We start from the raw sequence: 26972 nt of genomic DNA on the forward strand, positions 1-26972 counted from the left end.
TTGCATCCAAAATTAATAAGACTCCTGAACTTTCTTTGGGTTAAATAAAAATGAATAGTATTTATAAGGTAATAGATACGGCCAAGGGATTGTTTAAATATTGGCACATTATTAAACACTTCAGAGCTCAGTTTGGCCCTGGTCCCGGAAATCCTGCTGTCTGCAGTACTAAAGATGGCCAGCTACTATAGAATGGCATCCATCACCTAGCAACTAATTGAAGCAATAGGATGCTAGGGAATGAACCAAGCTGTCTCACCAAGATTAGACACAGAAAGAGAAAGAGCCTTGAATGTTACTTTTCTTACAACGCTGTCTTAAAAACAGAGTATCTTACTAAGATAGTAATCTATTTGTACAGACTTAATGTCTAGCACTGTCCAAAATTTCAGGAAAATCAACTAATAAAGATAGTCACCGTTTTACTTCTATCTCCCCTCAGTAAGAAATCTCTGTGTGAATTTTCAAAAAAAAAAAAAAATCTGTTTGTTTAGCTAGTTGCCAATTCATTCAATGTGTATGTTTAAATAAATTTCATTTTGCATGCATACTTTTTAAAAGCTGTGCAAAACGTGTGTATTGCTCAACAGGCTTATGTATAGGATACTTCATGTGTTCTACTTCTCATTTCCTTGTCATCACCCATGGCCATATTTGACCAGCAGCTGACACCGTTGTGCAGGATTCAGCATGCCTTATGTTCCAAGTGTCTAACCTTAAGCTAAAACTGGCTCTTTTACCTTAGTCATGCATACTGGAACATCACAGCCCAGCAATGCATAGTAATAATGCACCATAGGCAATGCTCAACCAATGTGGAGCTGGGGACAGTAGGCAAAGAATAAATGTCCCCCTAAGCCAATTCATTGTTGAGTAATTCTGAGTCATTCTCTAGGCTTCACTACAGTCCCAGGAGGAACAACAGCTCCAGTTGCTTTCAATAGTGACCTTATGTTGGGTTTCCCTCCTTAAGTTGCTTTTTCAAAGGCAGGTGGTAAATAGTGCAGAAAAGTCAAGCTAAAACTGTTGGCACTGGAAGTAGCCCTGGAAATGGATCTCTAGGATGCTAGGATAGGATTTGGGGACTAAAAAACTTAACAGAAGCCAGGACCCCCTTTTCTGATGGGAAGCAAATGGTGATAATACCTGCATATGCTAGCATCACAATGACTAAAACTTACCTAGGTATTGATATGCAATGAGGCAAATATGGAAGATAAAGCTGATAAGGCTTTGGGCCTTGAGATAATGAAAGCCTTGGGATGTTATTTAAAGATGTGTGAAATTGGCTGACTTTTGTTAACTACTTTAGAAGACTTGGAGGAAAAAAAAAGATAGGCTCAGGTCAGTTAAATATGAACCCGTATCACTCAGAAGGCCTCCAGGGTAATTCTCATGTCTTGCAACTCTAGTAGAATTGTGCCGAAAATTTGTCCCAGGATTTCATTCTAAATGTGACAAACTGCAGAGGAGACTTATTTTGCACCATTAACAGATTTCTTATGCAGTAGTCCAAGTCTTGATTGGAAACCTGAACTTTGGAATGGAGAAACTGGTTTGGATGATCCACAAAAATCTTAAAACCACAGTTTCTTTTGAGCTTATTGAAACAGAGAAGATCCCTCATCCTTGTTAGGTGATTACAACCTCAACTTGCATGTGGAACCAGCAAAGGTACCACCTTAGGCAGCTTTGCAAGATGATGCTAGTCCTCCTCTGAAGCTTGTTCCGCTTGCTCTCCTCCTTGCTTCTAGACAGTCAGTCAGAGAGGAAGAATTTAGTCTGTGTTCCAGGAGAAAATAGTAGTTGTTCTGAAATAATTGCAAGACCTAGTCACTATATATATATATATATATATATATATATATATATATATATATACACACACACACATATAAAATCTATTTATATATTTAGGCAGGAACTGAATGAACATATATAATGTGGATCATGTGGCTTTGAACCAGGGTAAAAATATAGACTACGAAGCTGGATGGAGGAGAATTTATTAACATGGAAGCACTCCCCCGTGTGTTAGGAATTAACTTCCTGGCAAGCATTTCTGGAACTTCTCCTGACACACTGCTGGAATTGGTTATTGACACTAGAATGCAAACTTTGCCTAAAGTTACAGAGATGAGAATGATGGAACTTCCCCGGCAGAGTCTTGAAGAATGATCTATAAATTTTGTATGTGCTAACAACGAGCTCTCCCCTGCAGTATGAACCCTGGGAGACACCCAAGAGAGACCACAGAGACAATGAGGGATGTCTTGCACTGATAGCTACAAACCCACAACACCTTGCCTATCTTACTCCACCTGACCTATCTTTCATAATTCCATTTCCAATTAAGGACTGACTCCATAAAATAATAGAAACACCTCAGAAGTATCTAACCTCTGCAGAATGGCCATGAACTGTTTTTGTTACAGAAGGTCTGATGATAGAGAGTATGTAAATAAGACTTCAGTTTACTGGCTTCATAGTGACCAAGGCTGACAGATTTGTATTCCTGTGTAGATTTGCGGGGTGTCCATGTAATGGCTTAAATAGGTTTTTGAAGCCTTGGCTCCCACTGGTGCTGATACTCCTATCATTTTGTTGCAGTGGCAGGAAAGCTGCAGGAAGTCTCCAGCATGACAAAGCTCAATAGGCTGTGAAGGAAAAAAACACAAATGTTTTTGAAATGAGAACCAACCAAGGAGAAAGACTTCATCTGGAAAGGCTTGATGATATTTAAAGTCCACTGTATACATTTCCCAAAGGAGACATCTTCTTAGTAACAGGTGTTCATTAGGAAACCTTCTTACATATTAGTTCAGGAAATGAAAATGTTTCTGCCTCATCTAGAGCTAGTCACTGATGTACTATTCATGCTGTGTTTACTTAAGTAAAGCAAACTGCACTCGTTCGCTATTGTTAATGTCACAAAATACCATAAACTCAATGGCTTTAAAAAATCAACCCATTTTTATCTTACAGTTCTGAGGGTCTGAAGTTGAAAATTGGCGTCAGCATGACTATTTCTGGCTGGGGGCTCTAAGGTAAGAATCTGTTTCCTTGTCCTTTCCAACCTCTAGATGGTTTTCTAGAAGCCTGTAGAGGCCAACTTCTAGATGCCCCTGGAGGCCAAGTGTCTTGGCTTATGACCTGTCACTTGCAACAGTTCAACCTCCTTCTCTGGTCATTCCATTTCCTACTACCTCTCTGATCTGTCTCTCTTAAATAAGGACCATTATGATTATATCAAGCCCATGCAGATAATATAGAATAACCTCACCATCTCAGGATCTTTAATATAACCATAACACTTTCTGAGGATTAGAATGTGGATATACTGGATGGCGGTGGGAGGAGCCATGATTATTCAACCAAAGCTGAGATGCCACATCCACATACTTTTTTTTTTTCGCATACTTTTTTTTCAGCTCTTAATTTAACCACATTTTTCACCTTTCTGCCAAATAAATTTAGGTTTAAATGCAAATTTTCTCACTTACTAGTGGGACTGGTGACTAAGGAGGAATGTAATTGACACCTTTGAGTTTCTGAGTCATCATCTATTGGTTATGATGGCTCAAATGAAAATTAAACAAAATCATGCTCTTGGTATTTTGTATGTGTTCAGTTATGTTCTCTGCTAATATTATTGTTATACAAAAAACATGGCAAAGACACGATGATGTCCCCAGGAAATGAACTTACACAAGATGAGAAGGTAGCTCTCTAAAGATTTTAGTAAGGAATACTGTATATATTCCTCAGTTGTCACTGAACTTAGTATTTAACAGATGATTTCAGAAACTACTGTGGAGTTCCAACTTTGGGAAAATGTTTTTTTTATTGTTGTTGGTTTTTTTGTTGTTGTTGTTTTGTTTTTGTTGTTGTTGTTGTTGTTGTTGTTTTTACCTTTAGTATAGTAGCTCTTCATTCTAAGTTCCTAACTCATGAGAATAATTAGAAATGAATTTAGAGATTTCACATTTATATATGAACTTTCAAGAGATTGATTTTTTTATAGTGAAAAAATCAATAGTGGGACAACAGGGGAAATATATGATTACTATACAAATCTTCAAACTCCTTTTATTAAAGATTTATTTATTTAATTTAGAAAAAGAGAATGTGAGCAGGGGGTGAGGGCCAGAGGGAGAGGGCGAAAAGGCCTTAAGCAGACTCTGCACTGAGCATAAAGCCTGATGAGGCTAGATCTCAGGATTCTGAGGTCACAACCTGAGCTGAAACCAAGATCCAGACACTTAACTGACCATGCCACCCAGCTGCCCCTTCAAACTCCTTTTAATTTATATCTAGACATGCATGGCTTTAGATTTCTCTACTTACTAATGTTAATATCAAAATAGGAAACATGCAGAACACCCTTCCAAAATCTTAGTAGTAATAATTAGATAACTTGACACATACTTATAAAAGTTAGGTAGTAGAGCAAATGACAGAAAGGCAAGAAACTACAAGAGAAGAAAGTGAGGTGATAATTTTTCCTTCACAGCTATCAAAATCCATTCTAAAGTTATTGTGATTAAAACTGTAATGGTTGCATAAAACTAGAAAAATTAAACCGTGGACAGAAAAGAGAGCCAAAACAGATTCATTTATATGTGAAAATTTGTTTTAAAAGAAGCACCATTATAAACCACTGGAAAAAGCAGGGCATAGTTATGAGACAGTTGAGTTCTCTGGGGCATATGAAATTGGATTCTTACTGCAATACTTACAGAAAATGAATTTAAAATTAGCTAAAGATTTAATATGAAAATGAAAATTTTTGAATACATAAACAATTGAGAGGATTATAGGTACATAGTCCATAGATATGGAATGATTTCTTAGGCAAGACCCAAGATACAATCACAATCAAAGGAAAGATTGAAAACAAAAATTTAAAAAAATTAAAAATAAAAAAATAAAAAAGGGAAAGATTGAGAGGTGTCATTTTTCAATTTTGAATTTGTCAGAAGATACCATGAATTATTTGACATACAGACTACAAATTAGGAAAATTATCTATAAAGTATATCATTCTATTAAACTAAAAACACATAAGGAATTCATATGTATCTATGCAATTATCAAACAAATAGAAAAAATAAATAAAAGGCATGAACAAACATAGGGCAAAAAAGAAAATAGTAATGACTAATAACATGAAGAGATAGCCAACCTCATTAATAATCAAATATGCAATTAGGACTACAATCTGTACCTATACTACTACTTTTTTAAAGATTTTATTTATTTATTCATGAGAGACACACAGAGAGAGGCAGAGACACAGGCAGAGAGAGAAGCAGGCTCCATGTAGGGAGCCTGACGTGGGACTCGATCCCAGGACTCCAGGGTCACCCCTGAGCCGAAGGCAGGTGCTCAACCACTGAGCCCCCCAGGTATCCCTCTAATAATACTACTTCTATTTGAAATGAAAAAGGCCTGCAAAACTGAATGGGGAAAAAATCAGAGAGGAAGGCAAATCATGAGAGACTCTTTTTTTTTTTTTTTTTTTTAATTTTTATTTATTTATGATAGTCACAGAGAGAGAGAGAGAGAGGCAGAGACACAGGCAGAGGGAGAAGCAGGCTCCATGCACCGGGAGCCTGATGTGGGATTCGATCCTGGGTCTCCAGGATCGCGCCCTGGGCCAAAGGCAGGCGCCAAACCGCTGCGCCACCCAGGGATCCCCATGAGAGACTCTTAACTCTGGAAAACTGAGAGTGGCTGAAGGGGAAGTCGATGGGAGTTGGGGAAAGTCAGTGAGGGGCATTAAGGAGGGTAAGTGATTGTGATGAGCACTAGGAGTTCTATGCAACTGATGAATTATTGAGAACTACATCTGAAATTAAAGATGTACTGTATGTTGGCAAATTGAATTTTAAAAGACCCGCAGAACAAAGTGTTGATAATAGCGTGGAACATAAAGAACGCAGATAAGTGTTTGGGTGGAAATATTAACTGGTATAATTGTTTTGAAATACAATTTAAAATGATACAGAAAATTTGAATACATGGCTATATTATGACCCAACAGTTTCATTCCTTAGTCTTATATCCTGCTAGAACTAAAAAAAATATGCACCATGAGAAATGCACATAATTCCTCACAGCCTAACAGTAAATAACTTAGACTAAATGCTTTTTAACTGTATAATAGAGAAATTGTGGTAAACTCACAAGATGGAATACTATAAGCTCTGGGAATGAACAAACTACTACGTAGGACAACATGGATAAATCTTAGATATGGTGTATAAACCAGAAAAAATAAAGAGAAAGGTGGATAAAGATGATTATTTCCTGAAGATCATAAATGAGCAAAACTAAGCATCATATTGTTAGGTATTCATAAAAATGTGGTAAGCTATTTTAAAAATACAGGAATAATGAAAATTGTGATTATTAGTGCAACATTATCACACGTCAGAGGAGTGTTACCAAGCAAGAACAGGGAGTTTTTGTCAATGCTACGAGTGACTTGGATGGAAGTTGCAGAAGTATGGACACTGTGTTGCCCATAGCCACTAATCACACCCAGTCACATAATCACATAAATTCAGTTTCTTGGTCATACTAGCCCCATTTAAGAATTCGATAGCCACACATGGCTCATAGTCTTTATATTGGACATAGCTGATTATAGAAAATTGTCATTATTGCAGAAAGTAATAGTAGATGGCATTTTTTTCTGTACAAGATGGCACTATTTTCTATACAAACACATGTCCAGTATGTTTTTTTTTATTTTACGCATGACATAAATGCTTTTAATTGTCTTACTTTTTCACTTAGTAATCCATTTATTTTAATCCACCTTGAAGAAGTACTCCCAAATGCAGATAAACATTTTTGCACAAACATGATAATTTCAGGATTATGTAAATTTGCAAAAAAGAAATAAAGACCTAGATATCTAACCAAAAGAAAAATAAGGCAATTATGTCACCTCGAAAGAAAATTGTAATGAATGAAAAGCTACTTAATGACTTGAAAAAATTCTGAAATAACTCCTAAGTTTGAAATAAGGATACAGGTAAACTATTTGGTATATTCTTAACTATGAAAAAAAAAACAAATAGAAAGCGAGTTGGGAGAGGGGTGTCTGGGTGGCTCAGTTGGTTAAGCCCTGGACTTGTGATTTTGGCTCAGGTCATGTCCCCCGAGTTGTGAGATCCAGCTCTGCACTGAGGGTGGAGCCTGACTAGGATTCTCTCTCTCTCTCTGCCTCCCTCCACCACCAACGTCTCTCCCTCTCTATTAAAAAATAATAATAATAAATAAAAATCACAATACAAATTATATTAATAATAGCATGAAAACAAACCATTATGATGCTTTGGATGTACTAAACCCTGTTTCAATGACTTTACATAAATCACATCCTGCTGTCCTCATAAGAACATAATTTCATAAGTTACTTTCTTTATTTCTGATTCACAAGCACATGAAGAGCAGATGAGTTGTATCATACCTAAGGTGACACAGCTAACAAGTGTTAGAGTCGGGGTGCAAACTGAGGCATTGTGGCTATCGGCTTCAAAAGTTGAAAGCTAGGGACCCCTGGGTGACTCAGCAGTTGAGCCTCTGCCTTGGGCTCAGGGCATGATCCTGGGGTCCTGGAATCGAGTCCTGCATCGGGCTCACTGTGAGGTACCTGCTTCTCCCTCTGCCTGTGTCTCTGCCTCTGTGTGTGTGTCTCTCAGGAATAAATAAATACAACTCTAAAAAAAAAAAAAAAAATTTGAGAGCTAATACTATGAGTGTGATTTCATTTTATATTTTGCTTTTTCTTTTAGATTGTGTGTTCGTGAGCACATGCATGTATGTAGTTCATGCAATCTATGTAAGTAATTTAGAAGGAAAGATAATAGTTTTTTTTTAAATTTTTATTTACTAATGAGAGACACAGAGAGGCAGAGACACGGGCAGAGGGAGAAGCAGGCTCCCTGCGGGGGAGCCCAATGCAGGACTCAATCCTGGGACCCCAGGGGTTATGCCCTGAGCCCAAGGCAGAGGCTCAACCGCTGAGCCCCCCAGGCATCCTGATAATAGGGTTATAGAACCGTTCTAGTGTGGCAGCTAAAGTGGAGGCAATGACTATGATGGAGGGAAGATGAAACACTTCGAGAATCTTGATGTAGAACTTGAGGCAATAAAGCATAACTTCAGAGGCAGAAGGAAAAGCCTAGCAGGGAGATTAAATGAAGAGAGACTGGTCTTGGTGTGTCAGGCACACAGCCTGGGCTGATAGAAAGACCAAGGCAGATGTTAAAAATACCAACCTTATTAGGTTCTGAAATCAGTGACTGCACTACGATATGGGCCTTTTGTGTGTCTTTCTACCAACTAATCACAATAAAATAATTGAAATAACAATAACAAGAAACAACCATAAGAGTTCTTTTTAGCAAATAGAAATTTTGTAGTAAAGTAGCCACGATTTGACACAAGATACTTTTACCAACACCCTAACAATTATCTCTGTTTAACTGAAATTTTAAAATGATTCTGTCCTTATTAAAGAATAAAAGCTTGCTTATGTCAAAGACCACGGAACTTTTAATTTAAAAACGTGAGCAAAAATAATTTAAGAATCACTTATAATGTATAATCCACATATAACATTTACATTTTTTCTACGATTTTTGTGAGTGCACATATATTTTTTAAACGCTTCTTTTTATATTCTAGCTCAAGAACCTGTATCTAATAATTTTTACATAATCACAGTTATTCTAGATTCTCTGTTCTCTTTGAATTTTTTATTGAAATACACCACTGAGCAGTGCAAAAATCATAAATATAGGCATAATTAATTTCACAAATGGAACATGCTCTGTGACCACAACCAAAAGCCAAAAATCTCAGCATGCAAGAAGCCCTCATTCAGCTATTATCCACCCTCCACTTATAAGTAATGATATTTATCATACCTGATTTGCACGTTATATGAATAGAATCACACAGTACGTATTTTTTGTGTGTGTCTGGCTAGTTTTGTTACCTATGCTGTTTGTTAGAGTCCATCATATTGGGTGCATTTAATATTAGTTCTTTCATTTTAATTCATGGGTAGTATATTATGCGAAAATGCCACCATTTATCCATTCTAACTTTGATGATTATTTGGGTAGTACCCAATTTTTCACTATTGTAGGGAGCACTGTGATAAAAATGCAGGTACATGAATTTGGAGACCATATGTATCAATTTTGTGGAATATAATCCTTGGAGTAGAATTCCAAGTTCATAGGGTACACATATGTTTAGCATCAGTAGATGCCTGCAGATACAAATATCCAAAATAGTAATAAAGGTTTAAATTCCCACCAGCGTGATAGTGCAATGACTCCACATTTTGCAAACAAGTGGTATTGCTTTTGTTTTAATTTGCATTTTCTTGTAACCAATAAAGTTGAGTACCTTTTTATATATTTATCAGTCATTTGGATATCCATCTTTTAAGAGGTGCCTGATTAAGACTTTTGCTTTTTCAATTAGGTTTTTTAGTCTCTTCGGTATTGATTAGCAGCTATTAAATATATATGTGAGTGTGTGACCTTCATCAGATGTGTTAGTACATATGTCTTTTACTTTATAGCTTGCCTTTTTACTTCCTTTCTGTTATCTTGTTATCTTTTGATAAGAAATTAAGAACATAAGCTCTTATTTTACTATAGCCTAATTAATAATTTTTAAAAACAAATCTTTGACTTCTTCATGGCCAATAATATGTCCTCATATGTTTCTTCCACAATTTTTATTGTATAATAATTTAGATTCGAAATTCATCTGCAGGGGATTTTTCCTTGCAGTGCAAGGACAACTAACACTCTCAGTTTCATTTATTTGAAAATGTCTTTGTTTTACTTTCATTGTGAAATGATAGATTTAATGCCTATAAAATTCTGGGTTGGCAGTAATATTCTTTCTACAATTTAATAATGCATTCCACATTTTCTGGCTCTCATTGTTTCTGATGAAACTCAGCATTTATTCTTTTTATTTTTGCTCTCAAAATATATTGTCCCCCCCCCGCTTCATGGTTCCTTTGAAGATTCCACTTTGCCTTGTTCTTCAGTAGTTTGACCAAAGTATACTTGATGTGTTTTGTTTTCATTTGTTTTCTTTTCTTCGCAATTGTTTCTTGTGGGTTTTGCTAAACTTCCTGAATCTGTAGTTTGGAATGATTTGGAAAACTCTCAGATATTATAACTGTAAATATTGCACTTCCTCTAATGTCTCCTTTTCTTCTGGTACTCCAGTTACATTCCAGTTGCATTTTCAACGTGCCTTTATTTCTTCTCATGCATTTGTTTTTGTTTTTCCTCTTTTTTATGCTTCAATTTACGTATTTTCTATGGATGTGACTTCCAGATTATTAAATCTGTATTTTGTAGTAACCAATCTGTGTAAAAGATATAAAACTGCACCTACTATCTTCTCCTACTACAAGTATTAACTTCAGGCCTCACATGACAGCAGACACCATATCATCATCTTCAGGCTTGACTCAGCTGCAAAGAGCTGTTCTGTCCAAAAGAACACCTTTCTTGGGGCAGCTTATAATCAATGGCTGATGGCAAAGGTATAATGGTCCAGTCATTCTGGCTCAAAGTTGGACAACTCTGATGGGCCTTATGTGTTCCAGACTTCCTTATTGGTTTGAGAAACATTTTTCCATGCCTGCATAGCAAATTGCTTTTCCATCATTCCCAATCCTGCTTCACCACCTTACATGTGGAATGGAGGACCCTGCCATATTTGGGGATGGGACATCTGGTAAATTTTATCAAACATTTTAACTTCCCAGATCTCTTTTAACCCTTTGACCATGCTGAAGTGATCTACTCCTTCCTGTTAAGAGCCAGCACCCCAATTCTCTTGAAGACAGTGCAGAGGCCTCTCACCTGTATGGAAACACGTGTCCTCCATAGAATATGTCTCTCCTAGACAGTGGCATATAAGTAGGGTTAATTCACAGCATAAACGAGTTAAGGTCATGAACCTGATAGGGGAGGAAAAGAGATTACATCTTAGAAGAGCTGATAACTTGGCCAGAATGTATTCTAAGGAACTGGGAAAGAATATGAGCAAATAGATTCCAAAAATTTTGAACAAAGGGACAGAATCTTAAGTTTGGATATAGGAGAGTTTATTGATTTGAGAACATTCAATTGAGATACAGTTTAGAATCAGATGCTTTACAATAGCTTCAGGAATGGCTCCTAAAACATGAAAAAGAAATGACTTCATTGAGCAAAAAATGAAATACCAGAATTCCTATAGCAGATACTGGACAAACATATCCAAAAAAGGTCCCAGGTTCATTTCTGAGTTTTATCCTCTCTTCCATTGATCTATGTGCCAGTTTTTGTGCCTGGACCATATTGCCTTGATCACTACAGCTTTGTAACTTGAAGTCTGCAACTGTAATGCCTCCAGCTTTGCTTTTCTATTGATGGACTGATTTTTATTATTTTTTAATTTAACTTGTATTAGTTAACATATAGGGCAAAATTGATGCCTGGAGTAGAATTCAGTGATTCATCACTTATATACAACACCCAGTGCCTATAACAAGACGTGCCTTCTTTAACACCCATCACCCATCCAGCCCATTCCCAACCACCTTTCCCCATAAACCCTCAGCTTGTTCTCTGTCATTAAGAGTCACTACAGCTTGTTTCCCTTTTTCAAGATTGCTATAGCTATTTGGAGTCTTTTGTGACTCCATACACGTTTAAGATTTGTTCTGGCTCTGTGAAAAATGTTGGTTGCATTTTGATAGAAATTGTATTAAATGTGTAGATTGCTTTATGTAGTATAGACATTTTAACAATATTTACCCTTCCAGTCCATGATCATGGAATGGTTTTCCATTTCTTTTGTCATCTTCAGTTTCTATCATAAGTGTTTATAGTTTTCAGAGTACAGGCCTTTTACCGATTTGGTTAGGTTTTTTCCTCAGGTACCTTATGGTTTTTGTTGCAATAATGAAGGGAATAAATTATTTGATTTCTCTTTCTCCTGCTTCATCATTGATGTATAGAAATTTAACAGATGTCTCTATGCTGATTTTGTATACTGCAACTTTACTGAATTTGTGTATCAGTCCTCAAAATTTTTTGGTGAAGTCGTTTGGGTTTTCTATATAGACTATCATGTTGTCTGCAAATAGTGACAGTTTGACCTCTTTCATGATGATTTGGATACATTTTATTTCTTTTTGTTGTCCAATTGCTAAAGCCAGGACTTCCAGTACTATGTTAAATAAGAGTGGTTGAAGTGGACATCCCTGTATTGTTCCCAATCATATAGGAAAAGCTCTCAGGTTTTGTCCATTGAGGATGATACTGGCTGTGGTTCTTTCATATATGGCCTTTATTATTATTGACATATGTTTCCTCTATCCCTACTGTGTTGAGGATTTTTATCATAAATGCATGTACTTTGTCAGTTGCTTTCTCTACATCTATTGAGAGGATCATATGGTTCAACTGATTTTGACAAAGCAAGAAAGAATACCCAATGGAAAAAAAGACAGTCTCTTCAACAAGTGGTGTTGGGACAATGGACAGCAACATGGAAAAGAATGAAACTGGACCATTATCTTATACCATTCACAAAAATAAATTCAAAATGGATGAAAGACTCAAATGTGAGACAGGAATCCATCAAAATCCTAGAGTAGAACACAGGCAGCAACCTCTTTGACCTCGGTCACAGCAACTTCTTGCTAGGCTCATCTCCAAAGGCAAGGGAAACAAAAGCAAAAATGAACTATTGGGACTTCATCAAGATAAGAAACTTTTGTACAGCAAAGGAAACAGTCAACAGAACTAAAGGCAATCGACAGAATGGGAGAAAATATTTGCAAATGACATATGAGATAAAGGACTAGTATCCAAGATCTATAAAGAACTTACCCAACTCAACACTCAAGAAACCAATAATCCAATCAAAAAACTGGGAAGAAATCAGAAAGGGAGATAAACAGTGAGACACTCTTAACTATAGGAAATAAACTGAAGGTTGCTGGAAGGGAGGTGATAAAGGGGATGGGGGACATGGATAAGGAGCATTAAGAAGGGAACATGATGTGATGAGCACTGGGTATTGTATGCAACTGATGAATTACTAAATGCTACAACTGAAACTAATGATATACTCTATGTTGGCTAATTGAATTTAAATTAAAAAAAAAAAACACACAATGAGATATCCCCTTACACCAGTCAAAATGACTAAAACTAATGACATAGGAAATAACAGGTGTTGCCAAGGATGCAGCGAAAGGGTAATTGTCTTACATTTTTGGTAGGAATGAAAACCAGGGCAGCCTCTGTAGAAAACAGTATGGAGTTTCCTCAAAAAATAAAAAATAAAAATATATATAAAAATTTAAAAAAAGTAAAAAAATAAAAATAAAACTACCCTAGAACCCAGCAATTGCATTTCTAGGTATTTCCCCAAAGGATACAAAAATACTGGGCCTGACTGGCTCAGTTGGTAGAGCATGTGACTCTAGATCTCAGAGTTGTAAGTTTGAGCTGAGCCTACTTTGGGCATGGAGCCCACTTAAAATAAAATTTTAAAAAATAAATAATAAATAAATGATACAAACATACTGATTCAAAGGGATACATATATTCCAATATTTATAGCAGCATAACAACAATAGGAAAATTATGGAAAGGGCCCAAATACCATGGACTGATGAATGGATAAAGAAAGGGTGATATAGTATAGATATAGATAGATATAGATATAGGCTAGAATATTACTCAGCCATTAAAAAGAATGAAATCTTGTCATTTGCAATGACATGGATGGAGGTAGAGTGTATTATGCTAAGTGAAATAAATCAGAGAAAGATAAATATAATATGATTCCACTCATATGTGGAATTTAAGAAAGCAGATGAACGTAGGGGGGGAAAGAAAAACAGAGACAAACCAGAAACAGACTCTTTAAAAAAAAAAAAAAGATTGATTTATTTACTCATTAGAGACAGAGAGAGAGGCAAAGACACAGGCAGAGGGAGAAGCAGGGTCCACACAGGGAGCCCGATGTGGGACTCAATCCCAGCACTCCAGGATCACGCCCTGAGCCAAAGGCAGATGCTCAACTGCTGAGCCCCCCAGGTGTCCCTAAAAACAGACTCTTAACTAGAGAGAACAAACTGAGGGTTGATGGAGGGAGGTGGATATGGGGATGGGTTAAATAGGTGATGGGTGTTAAGGAGAGCAATTGTGATGAGCACTGGGTGTTGTATGGAATTGTTGAATCACTAGACTTTACACCTGAAACTATACACTGTTTATTAGCTCACTTGAATTTAAATAAAAACTTGAGAAAAGGGAAGATAGATAAATAAATCAACAAACAAACATAAAGACAATGACAAGGGGACAGCAACAGGAGTTCTGAGGAGGTGGGCACACTGGAGTATACGTCCAATATAAGGCCCAAGGACCCAGCAGGTGATGTTCCACAGTGAGGCTCAGATGTTCTACTTTTCACCAAGACCATAGAGAATGCGATGGTGATAAGAGCGTGGACATTTACTAAAACATTTAGGTATGAGTGGCTGTCTGAGGTCAGAACTGAAGGTCAGAGCAGCTGTTCCATGACAGGGTTTACTGTTCACAGCAAAGATGATAGGACCCTGAGAAGCAGAACAAAGCAGACACAACATTTACTAATCTCAGGGTCAGATTGACATCAAGGGAAACTGGCCCACAGAAATGATTAATACCAGGGGCTATCACACAGGCCAACCAATAAGGGTACGAGTTGGCCTTTTCCATCAAAAGAAATGAAGGATAAATGACCAGGAAACTAAGGGCAATTGCCCAGTTAAGAAGTTATATTTCTTGTCCAGTGTCTAGACGTGAGCCAGTTTTCAGACCAGAAAACCATGTACTAGAGAACTCAGTGGGATTTCTAGCAAGCATGCCAGGCCACTTTTTACATGACTATATTCGACAATCAAAATTCAAAGAATTGTACATCCAAAAAAAGGGTGTACTTTACTATATATAGATTATATCACAATGAAATGTTAAGCAGAAAAATTAATTCAAATTATGTGCTACCCCTGCTATCGTTATTTTAAAAAATCTTCCGGGGTCTACACATGACTTTTCCTCTCCTCAGTTGCATTTTCTAGACTCTGCTTTACCTCTTTATTTTTTAATATTTTATTTATTTATTTGAGAGAGAGAGGGCACAGGTCAGGGGCAAGCAGAGGGACAAGGAGGCTCCTCGCTGAGCAGGAAGCCCGACATGGTGCTTGACCCCAGGACCCCGAGATCATGACCTGAGCCAAAGGCAGATGCTTAACCAACTGAGCCCCCCCAGGCGCCCCTGCTTTACCTGTCTTAGCTGACTGATCATGTACCATTCTTCCCCTTATGCTCAGGGTTCCTATCACCCTAGTTCTTCAAATAGTCTGGCCTTCACCATAGGGTTTATGTCCCTGCTAATGAACTCCTAGAACATCTAGAACATCTCAAGCATCACAAACTTTAAAGAAGCCTTTCCTAAACTCCAAAATCTAGAGAAGTTTCTTTGTTATGAGGTTGCAGTGAATCACCCATCTTTCATACTGAGCACTTACCTCAGCATATACTTAAATATTCATAAGCATGTTTGTATAATTAATGATTTTCTCCGCAGAGTAAGCTATATAATTATTTAGGGCAGGGGTTAATTTTCTTTTCCATACCCTTTGATCTCCAGCACTTAGCACAATGTCTGTCACATACTATGTGTTGAATAAATATATTTCAAATTATAGAATAAATGAATAAATGTATATTTCCATCATGTGATTTTTCTATGTTCATTTTTAAAAGGCATTGGGGTTGGTTTTGTAATGGGTATTCCCATGGATATTTCAATGGTATCAAATTTACTGGGTACTCCTGTATCACATCGTTTTAAACAGTCGGTAAAAGGAGTTTTTTAAACTAAACTCATTTACAGTTATTACAAAGGGTCTTTAGCAATTATTACCCTGGAATCATAGGGTCAAATGAAATATTCAGTTGGCATTCAATCTAACGGGACTCTTAAAGCTCAGCCCAACAAAGTATATCATTACCATTTAAAATATTAATTAAATCCAAACTTTAGATGTAGGATAAATGACATTTTTAAAAAATATTTTATTTAAATTCAATTTGTCAACATATAGTATAACACCCAGTGCTCATCCCATTAGCCCATTTCTTATGGTCCCTTTCATTATTTCTTATATTCCACATATGAGTGAAACCACAGGATAACTATCTTTCTTTGATTGACTTATTTCATGCAGCATAACACCCTCCCGTTCCATCCACACTGATGTAAATGACAGGTATTCATTTTAAAATGTTTGCAAAATTAGCTATATCCAATTTAGGTATAGTTCTGGGAAAGCATTAGACTGCTTGGATAAATATAAAACACTAGTAAATAGCATTTTCTGCAAACATTCACCATTGTTTGTATTCATAGACTCTTCACTTGGTTTATTAAATTTTTCATCTTATATGTGTGTCAGGACATAAAATCTAGATGGTCCAAATAGCCATCTGCTGCATTCCATGAAAATTCTAAAGTCCATTATTATCTCTACCCCTGCACATCTGGTTGTGCTTCTATTGTTATAAATAAAATATTCAATTTCTCCTATATGAACCCTAAATAATATTCACCAAGAAAAAAGGCAAAATGGAAATAAATGTCGTACTGAATTATGATTGATAACCAAAATTTTAGAGTACTAATGTGGCATTAACTTTCTGTGTTACAAGTATTTAATCACTAATACATCAGACTAGAGATGTGTGTGATATAAAATTTATGTTCAAAGTGGTGAGATAAAACAAACTTCCTTTCAGAGTTTAAATTTGGTTAAATCCACCGGTTTCATGAATTACCATTTAAAACAAGTTGTATATATATAAAAGCCTCAAGTGGAAAAATACAATGTATCAGTGCTCATTTTTGTCATTATCCCCTGAAAAACCTCACTATTTGATTTCTTGTTCTCACATCTTAATAGACAAATAAATCTAGATGTAGAATGAAAAGGAATAAATCCATAATTTAGATTTGCCTATACAAACTCCATTGAACAGACGACTATTGCCCTAAAGAAATAAGCAGGAATGTCTGACACATAGCAAGCCGACCGATTCAATGTTTATTTAGAAAGAAAATTAAATTATATGGCAGTATATTTTCCAAGCACATGTGGAACTCTGGATCAGGAGGTTAATATATCAAAATTTTTTTTTTCCCATGGACATTATTTAATGCATTTCAAATTGTTGCCTTGAACTGTAGACTCAATTGTTTTTGAAAAAGTGAGGAATCCAAATTAGATAATCACTTTCTTATAGCAAGATGTCAGAGTAATTAAGTTCCCATGCCCGCATTACTAGCAGGCTATGTTATATGATATTCAAATGTATTTAAGAAGGCCAAAGAACTGATCCTGGCAAACTGCCACTTATGCCCCTTTATCTTAGAGTTAGGTTTTAACTTAGCGATTAAAGGAACTTTGTTTTCTGTTTCCCCTTTATATTACAGTGCTTTGCATAGTGGCTCGCATAATAAACTTTCAATACTTGTTAAACCAATCAGTAAAAATGAGTAACAAAAAGACATAACCAAAAGTATAACTGAATGAGATACTTAATCACTGACTGAAGAAAAACAAAAGCTTCATTGGAAATTAACACACAGTGAAGACATTATGAAATATTTTAAGAAATCTGCTAGTTAAAATCCCATGAGCAGAAAAGGGGTGTAAAGTAAAAGGGTCAAAGAAAAAAATATCTCATGGGAATCATCCTAAATCAAGGGTTGTTTGTGGTACGTAGGATAGAAGTTCTGGCTATTTGATTTGATAATTAAAAGAGGGAGGGGAAATCCTGAAATGGGGGAAATTTAGAGATATTTAAGTTACGGTGTCTTAGACTCATTTATCACTCACTATATAGTACTAATCTTTCCATCTCTCCAGTAGCCACATATATAAAAATCTTTGAAAAAAGGAAATAAAATGATACACTGTTTATCTTTGGGAAGTGAGATAATGGCTATTATTTCTTTCATTATGTTATTGAGCATTCTCCAAAGTATGTTCAAGCATATCGCTTTGTAATCACAAAAGGTGTTCATGATTTTCTCGGATAAAAGAAATCAATGACTGTCATATTTATAAAATCAAATTATTTCCATGATATAGACAAAAGTACGCAATATGCTGTGGGAATAAACGACACGGAGAAATAGTTGGCGAAAGAATGGTTAGCATCCCACAAAATTAGACTAAAGAGTCACATCTGATTTTATTACCAGTGAATCAGCGGTGACATATCATTTTCCAAGTTAAGAACCCAGATATTTTCTAAGAAAAGTAGACTATGTGGAAAAAGAGAGGGTGATATGAACAACAGGACTAGTCATGTGCAGATATAGCTCGTAGGCAGAGCTTGGTACGGGGAGAGGAGTTTAAAAATGTGCTTTTCTAGTTGACTGATTCCTTCCCTGAGTGTAGTGGACACACAATGTTGCATTAGCTCCAGGTGTACAACATGGTAATTCAGCATCTCTGTGTGTTATGCTGCGCTCACCTCAAGTGCAGCGACCATCTGTCACCATGCAACGCCGTTGCAGTATCACCGACCATGTTCCCTGTGCTGTGCCTCTTATTCCTGTGACTTATTCACTCCATAGCTAAAAATATACTTTCTTATTTAACCACTACTTCACTAGTTTAAGCACTTTTAATCAGTGTTCATGCCTCCATGAAGAATAGTTTAGCTCAGAGTGTCGCTCAGCAAGGTTGCAACAGAGCTGTCGTTTGGGGCTAGAGTTTCTGAAAACTTGACTGGGGATGAAGAGCCCATTCTAATTTCATTCACCCGGATGTTGGCAGGAGGCCTCACTTACTCATCATGTAAACCTAAAATACTAAGTGTGTCTCATCTTATGATTTTGTAGGACTGATAAATCTCATTTCATGATGAAAGTTGGGGGGGGTGTGGTCACGTATGCCCATGATGGACATGCTGTCTCTATCAAGATCCAATAGCATGTCGGGCGTTGTCTTTCAAAAGCTTTGAATTTGGGCACCTGGGGGGCTCAGTGGTTGAGTGTCTGCCTTTGGCGCCTGGCGTGATCCTGGGGTCCTCGGATAGAGTCCCACGTCGGACTCATCCCAGGGAGCCTACTTCTCCCTCTGCCTGTGTCTCTGCCTCTCTCTCTCTCTGTGTGTCTCTCATGAATAAATAAATAAATAAAATCTTAAAAAAAAAAAAAGCATTGAATTTTCTGCAGCAGATGTAATGGACTTGCTTCAGCAGCCAGGTGTCCTGGGTATGACTCTCCTATGAATCTCGTGTCATTGTCCATCTAATATATTTCCTCACCACCAATAACCACGAAAACCAAAGGCTTTGCCAAATTCAGTGGTGCAAGGGGCAGAGCTGTTTGCATCACAGCTTGGAGCTGCTGCAAAACAAACGCCCTTGCTAGGCTCCACTCATGGCTGTTGGCCCTTTGTACACTTTTGTAGGGCCCAGAACATTTTTCCTGAACATGTAATGTCTCCAAAACTCTCAGAAGCCCCTGGGAATCGAACTTTCTTCTTGGCAACCGGAGACATAAAAGGCCATAGTCTGTCTTTTAATTTGGAGATGTCCCAGCATTCCCCTGAAAACGTGTCACCTAAATATCTTATAGCTGTGACCTCTTCCAGCACTGCATTATGAGGGGCGAGGCGGACAGCATGTCTCTTTAGATCATAGGTTTCCAGATTGAAAGGAATATATTTGGGAGCTGCACTTACAGAGGAAAAAAAAAAATACCCTGAGGAGCTGCATCTGCACCTGACCTGATTCATATGAGGACCTTCTAGACTTTTATCTGACTCTGTAATGAGACAGAACTTTGGTGGCCTATGAAAGTGGATAAATCAGTTTGCCCATGGGAAAGAATGTGCATTATCTTTGGGGGTCTGAGGGCCGGCTGTGCTGGTCAGGCTCCAGAGTGGCCCTCAATGATCCCTGCCTCCTGGTTTTCATCCTTTTGCGCGTTCCCTTAAATAGTCCCTTTTATGCAAGCACATGAAATAGGGCGAACGCACGTAGCCACTAAGATACTGCAAAAATCACCGGGCGTGACTTCTGAGGCTAAGTCATAAGAGACAAAATGATTTTCACTTTTCCCTCTTGAATCTGAGTGCTCCTGCCAACAGCCGGAGAGGAACAGAGGCTTTATTCCAGGAGCCACATGAGCTGGCCACCTCGGCAGCAGATGCTTCAGGCTTAGTAAAGCCTCTCCCTAACAACAGCTCTGGACACCATCCCAAGTACAACTTTTTGGGAGATCTTGAGACAGAAGCATGCAGCTCAAGCCACTCCTGAATTCCTGATCCGCGGCAACTTAGAAATAATAAACATTTGTTGTTTAAAGATGCAAATTCGGTTAGACATCAGTAGTTAATGGATAGAGCCACCTAAACCTAGGCTGGAAACAAAATCAGTGCACTTGATACTCAGATAGACCAACTGTAATATTTGGCAGCACATCTAATTTGGACATCTGAAAAAATAAAAAAAATAATAATTTGGACATCTGGGGTTCCGTGGGACTCATTACATATACATCAATAAATACTGATCAAAGACTCCATCAATGGGTTTATGAGTGACCTGACCTACTGCCGTTACGGATATTAGTTACTTCAGAAGTAGAGCTGGAATTATTATTATTTTTTGAATGAGTCTTTTTTTTTCATCATAAAATAGAGCCAATAAAGTTCCCTTTTACACAACATAATTTCTAGAAACTAATCACAAAGAACAAGTTGAATTTCAAAGTTTCCTTTTTTTTCCCCCTAAATACAAGAGAAAATGAAAGCCAACTCTCAAAACAGATGGACAGAAAGGATATGGTAGGCTTTAAACTATAAAGCAAAAACTTTAAGCATGTTAATAATTATATATAACATATATATAACCCTGCTAGTCGTGCCATATATGATACAGAAATAACTATGAATCTTTGCCCAAAATTCTCAGAATGAAAGTAGTTTGGAGACAATTATGCAGCTTCCCCTCTACTGGAGAGGATATTGTTACATCTTGGTATGGAGTCCTAGAGTCCTGTAATCTTCATGTAGACAGATATCTGAAGGCAAATTTAAAAATCTGCAAAATTCCTTTGAAGGTTAAATCTGCCCAAAGACCCTTAGTTTTTTTTTGTTGTTGTTGTTGTTTTTGTTTGTTTGTTTGTTTTTATTTCCCTTTCATATAGAATGACAGAGACCTTACCAAAAATGACTTTGGTTGGTTGGTTTGAAAACAAAAGAAGCCTTACAACTAAAATTCAACGTAAAGCATCACAGAAAAGATTGGGATATTTATTTATTTATTTATTTATTTATTTATTTATTTATTTATATTTTTAAGATTGGGATTTTTAAAGAAGCATTCTATCACCAGGCCTAGAAAGCAATGGAAACTCATCTGTTGTTTGCTGAAAACTAAAGTTTCCCCCTCTCCCTTGTTTGCATCTGAAGCAACAGAAGCAGAGAAAAGAGCAAATATTGTCCATCACCCTGCACATTCCAGTGTGATGAACTAGCGCACTGATGTGGGGCGAGCCCAGCCACTGCTAGCTCGCACTGAGGCCTTAAGGAGACCACAGTTAGAGGACAGAGGAGTTTCTCTGGAGAAGGTCTTGGTGGGCTGTGGTCTTTCGCCCGTGTCAAACAGGAGGAATTGAACAGGGGCACTTTGCCTTCAACTCAAGTCAGTACACAGAGGAGATTCGTGTTAAATGTCCCCTAACACATTCTGAGTTGGTCCCGTGCCTGAGAAATATGAAGGCTGGGAGCTGCAGGCGTGCTGGGAAGGTGGAGAGGGGCCCTGCCAGGAGCCAGCTACACTTCCAGACCCTGAAGAAAGGTGCCTATGTCCTCTATATGCTCTGTGTGTCACATGGACCACACTGGGGCCTTTTCAAATTAACTCCGGCCAGGAGTAATTCATGTCTTGCATAAGGTGCAGTAAGGTGCGGGCTTTAGGTCATTATGTACGTTAGTGTGTGTTTATGTGTGTGTGTGTGTGTGTGATCACATACAGGAATGTACATTCATTTTTAGGGGTGGAGTGTGCGATTTAAATGGACAGCCAGGGAGGAGGCATTGATCTGTCAAAACTTCTAACTGAAAAAAAAAAAGAAGAAAAAAGAAAAAAGATTAGCATTGAGACTGTGCCGTAGCTAAAGGACATGAGGGCCAGATTATTTGGTGCTAATTCATTTAGACCTTTCCTTCATTTATGACTTCTCTGCATCCTGCATTCCAGTACCGGGGTTGTAAGATACTGGCTAGGAAGGGGGAAGGAGTAAGAGAGGACCATACAGCCCTCTTCCCCTCTTGAGGCATCACAGTCTAAGGGAACCTCAGCCTGGCAGACGGGTACAGCTTCGATGACATTCAGTGCTGAGATTAAGCCGCTCTGGATACTTCCAGTTTATTATCTAAGGCGGCGGGGGGAAGGCCCAGAATTGCCTCTATACCCAAATGTCTGGGATGAAATAGTGTACTGTTTAGGTTTGAAGAGACATGAGGCAGACTGGGAAAAATAAAGTTCTTTTCTGATTCTACCTGAATGGGTACTCTTACTACACAGAACAAAAACTTCAGGCCATACCAGACACATGATAGGTGTTCCACGCATAGCTCTCATTATTAGCTATTACTTCTACTGCATATCTTTGTGGGTATGCAATTTCAGCATGTAAAAATAAGCATAATCTTTTATTTATTTATTTATTTATTTATTTATTTATTTATTTATTTATTTATTTTGCCAGCGATGACATGCATATTGGCCTAAAAATGACCACAGCAAAATGTTGTTTAACACACACGAAACCACATCTTTCGTGTTTAAATGTATTTTTGTGCAGATGGAAAAGTAATTCTTTTTTTTTTTTTTTTTTTTGGTTTGTATTTGTTTGATAAAATGAGCATCAACTTTTCCATGGGATGAAAAAGATATAATTTATGGTAAAAGCTGTTCAGATATTGTGTCTCTTTACATTAAACACAAGGGAAGATGGGGATCCCTGGGTGGTGCAGCGGTTTGGCGCCTGCCTTTGGCTCAGGGCATGATCCTGGAGACTGGAGATCGAATCCCACATCGGGCTCCCGGTGCATGGAGCCTGCTTCTCTCTCTGCTTGTGTCTCTGCCTCTCTCTCTCTCTCTCTCTGTGACTATCGTAAATAAATAAATAAATAAAATTAAAAAAAATAATAATAAACACAAGGGAAGAGAATGTAGTATATTCAAAGTGTTGTAGGCATTAAGGAGTCTGGCTCCCGGCCCAAATCCTACGTGTGATCATGCAGGCCTTACCCCGGGCAACGACGATAGGGCATCACCTAGCAGATGCGGTGGCGAGTGGCTACCCCTGCCCAGTGACACACTGCCAGTGCTATTTTTTTTTCACTTTTTAATTTTTATTATTTTTATTTTTTTGCCAGTGCTTTTCAGGCTGGAAAGTTTCAGGCAAGGACTTGGGCCTGCCAACACCAGCTAAGCTCCTAAGCATGTTTGCATCTCTAGCCCACATTTCTCCAACTCCGAGGCCTCCTTCTCAGGGGGCCCTAAGGCACTCTTCTCCAGTCTGACTCCGTGTTCTGTGGTGCTGACTCTTCCCCTGTCCATCTTTTGGCTCATCAGGTCCCTCAGGGCCTTTGTTCGGTGCTCCTCAGCAAGGGGGAGATTTATCCCACCTGTGCTGCTTGTCACCTGACCCTCTTCTATTATCATTCCCTGGGGGGAAATGAAACCCTGGAGAACTGGTGCCTTTCTGTTTTGGCCTCTTGCTGAGACTGTCACAGTAAATGAATGAAGGCCCAATTGTTACTGTCACCTTAGCTCATGATCCTCATTGACACCCCCTCCACCCTCCCACCCCCGTATCTGGCAAAGTCAGAAGATACAGCTTTCATTAGATTCTCAATGGGGACTTTTCCCCCCAAAATGTTGAAGTTTATTGCTTGCTAAGTCTCAACCTGTCCAGGAGCTTAGCTTTTTGACCAAGATTAGAATGGATTCGATTAAGTCTATCTCAATCATAATGCAATATGTTTTTCAAGGTGCTTGTTGAAAGAGCCAAGGAAGCCCCTCACATAATGAAGCAGGTTAAGCAGCATAAATAGTAAAGGCTATGTTTCATATAATAGAGCTCAGTCTGCAAATGATATTTTTTAAATCTTATTTAAGCAATAAAACAAAATATAAAGTAAATTTTGTTATTTTCATTTTATTGAAAAAAAAAAAAAAACTAAAGCAAAGAGTGACTAAGGAATTTTAACAATAGTATACAACCAGTATGGTGTTTGACTCCCAAACCTTCTTCCTAGTACCTCCCATGGATGATAGAAAGAAAACTTCCCTTATATTTAGATCCTTAAGGAATTTTCCATTTTATAACTCCAGCCTCAACCAGAATATATCATTCATCTTGTAGTCTACTTTAGTAGATGAGGCACAATAAAAAGTTACCTAGGCCTAAGTATTCCTTACAGCTTTTTTTTTTTTTTTTTTAATTCTCACCCAGTCAACCGCCTTCCATCCCATAAACATTTTCCATAACATTTGCTCATTTAATCCTATAATGTTCTCTAGGGAAGTGGGTCACTTTTCTTGTTTATTAAATCTGAGAGTTTGTTTTCCTGATAGTAAATAATATCGTATATCCAACAAGAAATCAATTACCTTCCAAATCACAGAGTGCATTATTTCCTTTCCCACGTCCTGCTACAGCCACATGGTAATCTTGAAGGTCACCGACAAATTGATGTACACCGTGCATTATCACTTTTTGAAAGTGACAGTTTCTGCTCTATTTTATTATATTCCCTCTTCCCAATAATTTTTAAAAGTGTAAGAGGCCTGCAAATACAAGTCACCAATGCCTACAGAGAAAAGTGACATCTTGGTTTAATATATAAAGCCTGGGCCTTGGAATCAGACAGACAATGATGCTAATCCTAACTCAGGCCCTAAATTGCTGCATGATTTTGGAAAGATACTTCTCTGAGTCTCAATTTCTTCACTGTGAAAAAAAAAAAAAGATTACTCTCACTTTACAGTTATTTTGAAAAAAGAAAAATCTAGATAATGTATCAAAAATTCCTGGCTCACTCTTTGGCAGGTAATTAAAAAAAAGGTCAAACCATTTTTGACAGCTAGGCTTATGTTAAGAGTTTTATCCCTTTCATCTGATTTGATTTCATCCTCACAGGAACATTATGAGGTAGAGATTTGTTTCAGGATGGGTAACGTCTCCATTTATTCATTTTCTAAAGAAAGTAATATACACCTTCCGTTTCTCGTGTTTGTCAAGAGCTGTGCTGCAGACTGGATTGTGTCCTCCCCACTCCACATATTCGCTTATTGAAGCACTAACCCCCAATGTGTATTTAGAGAAGGGGATTTGGGGAGGTAATTATGGTTAGATGAGGTCATGAGAGGAGGGTCCTCATAATGGGATTAGTGGTTTTATAAGAAAAAAAGATAAAGATTGTTCTCTCTGCTATTCAAGACATAGCAAGAAGGTGGCTGCCTGCAGACCACGAAGAGGGCCTGCACCAACACCAATCTGCTGGCGCCTTGATCTTGGATTTCTAGATCTTGATCTCAGCCTCCAGAATTGTGAGAGAGAAATATCTGTTGGTTAAGCCACCCAGCCTACGGCATTGTGTTATAGCGGCCCGAGTAGATTAACCAAGCTAACATACAGTATCTTAAATAAATGCCATTATTATTATTTAAAATAATAATCATTATCTGATTTCATAAGTTTATTCTAGCAGTTGAGTTCCACTTACGAGTTCTGTGTATTTTTTGACATCTCCAGCAAGTCACCATTCCCTTTTTCTCTTATGCATTGTTGTTTTCTCATAATGCCATCTAAGGGGCATACACCCCTAGAGCAGGAGCCATCTCTCTTCAACTTTTAATCTTGTGCAACCTATAGCAAAATCTCACTGGATACCTAATTGAACTAATGTAATAATGTGGATGGAAAGGCATTAAGTTTTATTCCATATACTTTATACTATTTGATTATATTGGTAAGGAGAGGCATTATCACTTATTTCACTTTGAAAAATCTCATGACAAGGGACTCCTGGGTGGCTGTGGTTGAGTGTCTGCCTTCGGCTCAGGGCATGATTCCAGGGTCCCAAGGTCAAATCCCACATCGGGCTCCCTGCATGGAGCCTGCTTCTCCCTCTGCCTGTGTCTCTACCTCTCTCTCTCTCTCTCTCTGTGTGTCTCTCATGATTTAAAAAAAGAAAGAAAGAAAGAAAGAAAGAAAGAAAGAAAGAAAGAAAGAAAGAAAGAAAGAAAGAAAGAAAGAAAGAGAGAGACTTTACCAAGATCTGGGATAATTAGGAAACTTGACTTGAGAACAACACAACCGGGAATAGCTTCTTCAGCCTGGGGACCCCTGCAGAGGGACCTTCCCACCTGGATCCCACCTGCCAGCTCCTGTGATAAAATCAAGCCTGGGTGGCATCGGACAGAGAATCCCAGGGTGGGAGGCAGCCAACCTCTTCCCTAACACTCCTGCCATTTCCTACCTGTAGAGACCCTGGAACCAGTTCTGTTTGGGAAGTAAGCAAATATCAAAACCACTGAGGATTAAGTACAGGACGGGGGGAACCTTCCTGAGTCTATTATACAAAGCCATTCATAGTAGCCTATTTCTTCATAGTATTTATTCTATATTTTCAACTTTGTTTTACAATACTTAATCTCATGCTATACGACTTTTTTCACCTGTTTTAGTGGAGTGAAACTAATGAAAATCGTACATAGGGGGACGCCTGGGTGGCTCAGTGGTTGACCATCTGCCTTTGGCTCGGG

The 26972-nt window shown here is 37.8% G+C and overlaps 1 long non-coding RNA gene across 2 annotated transcripts in view; it reads left to right on the forward strand.

Moving 5' to 3' along the window:
• The first annotated feature begins 2984 nt into the window (after positions 1 to 2984).
• LOC111098468 overlaps positions 2985 to 26972 on the forward strand; it is an 87948-nt gene continuing 63960 nt past the window's right edge. For both annotated transcript variants that reach the window (XR_005368363.1, XR_005368365.1), the window contains exon 1: positions 2985 to 3047. This is a non-coding gene — a long non-coding RNA (uncharacterized LOC111098468). The remainder of the gene's footprint in view (positions 3048 to 26972) is intronic.

This window comes from Canis lupus, chromosome 13, assembly GCF_011100685.1.
Source record: "Canis lupus familiaris isolate Mischka breed German Shepherd chromosome 13, alternate assembly UU_Cfam_GSD_1.0, whole genome shotgun sequence".
Lineage (NCBI taxonomy): Eukaryota > Metazoa > Chordata > Mammalia > Carnivora > Canidae > Canis > Canis lupus.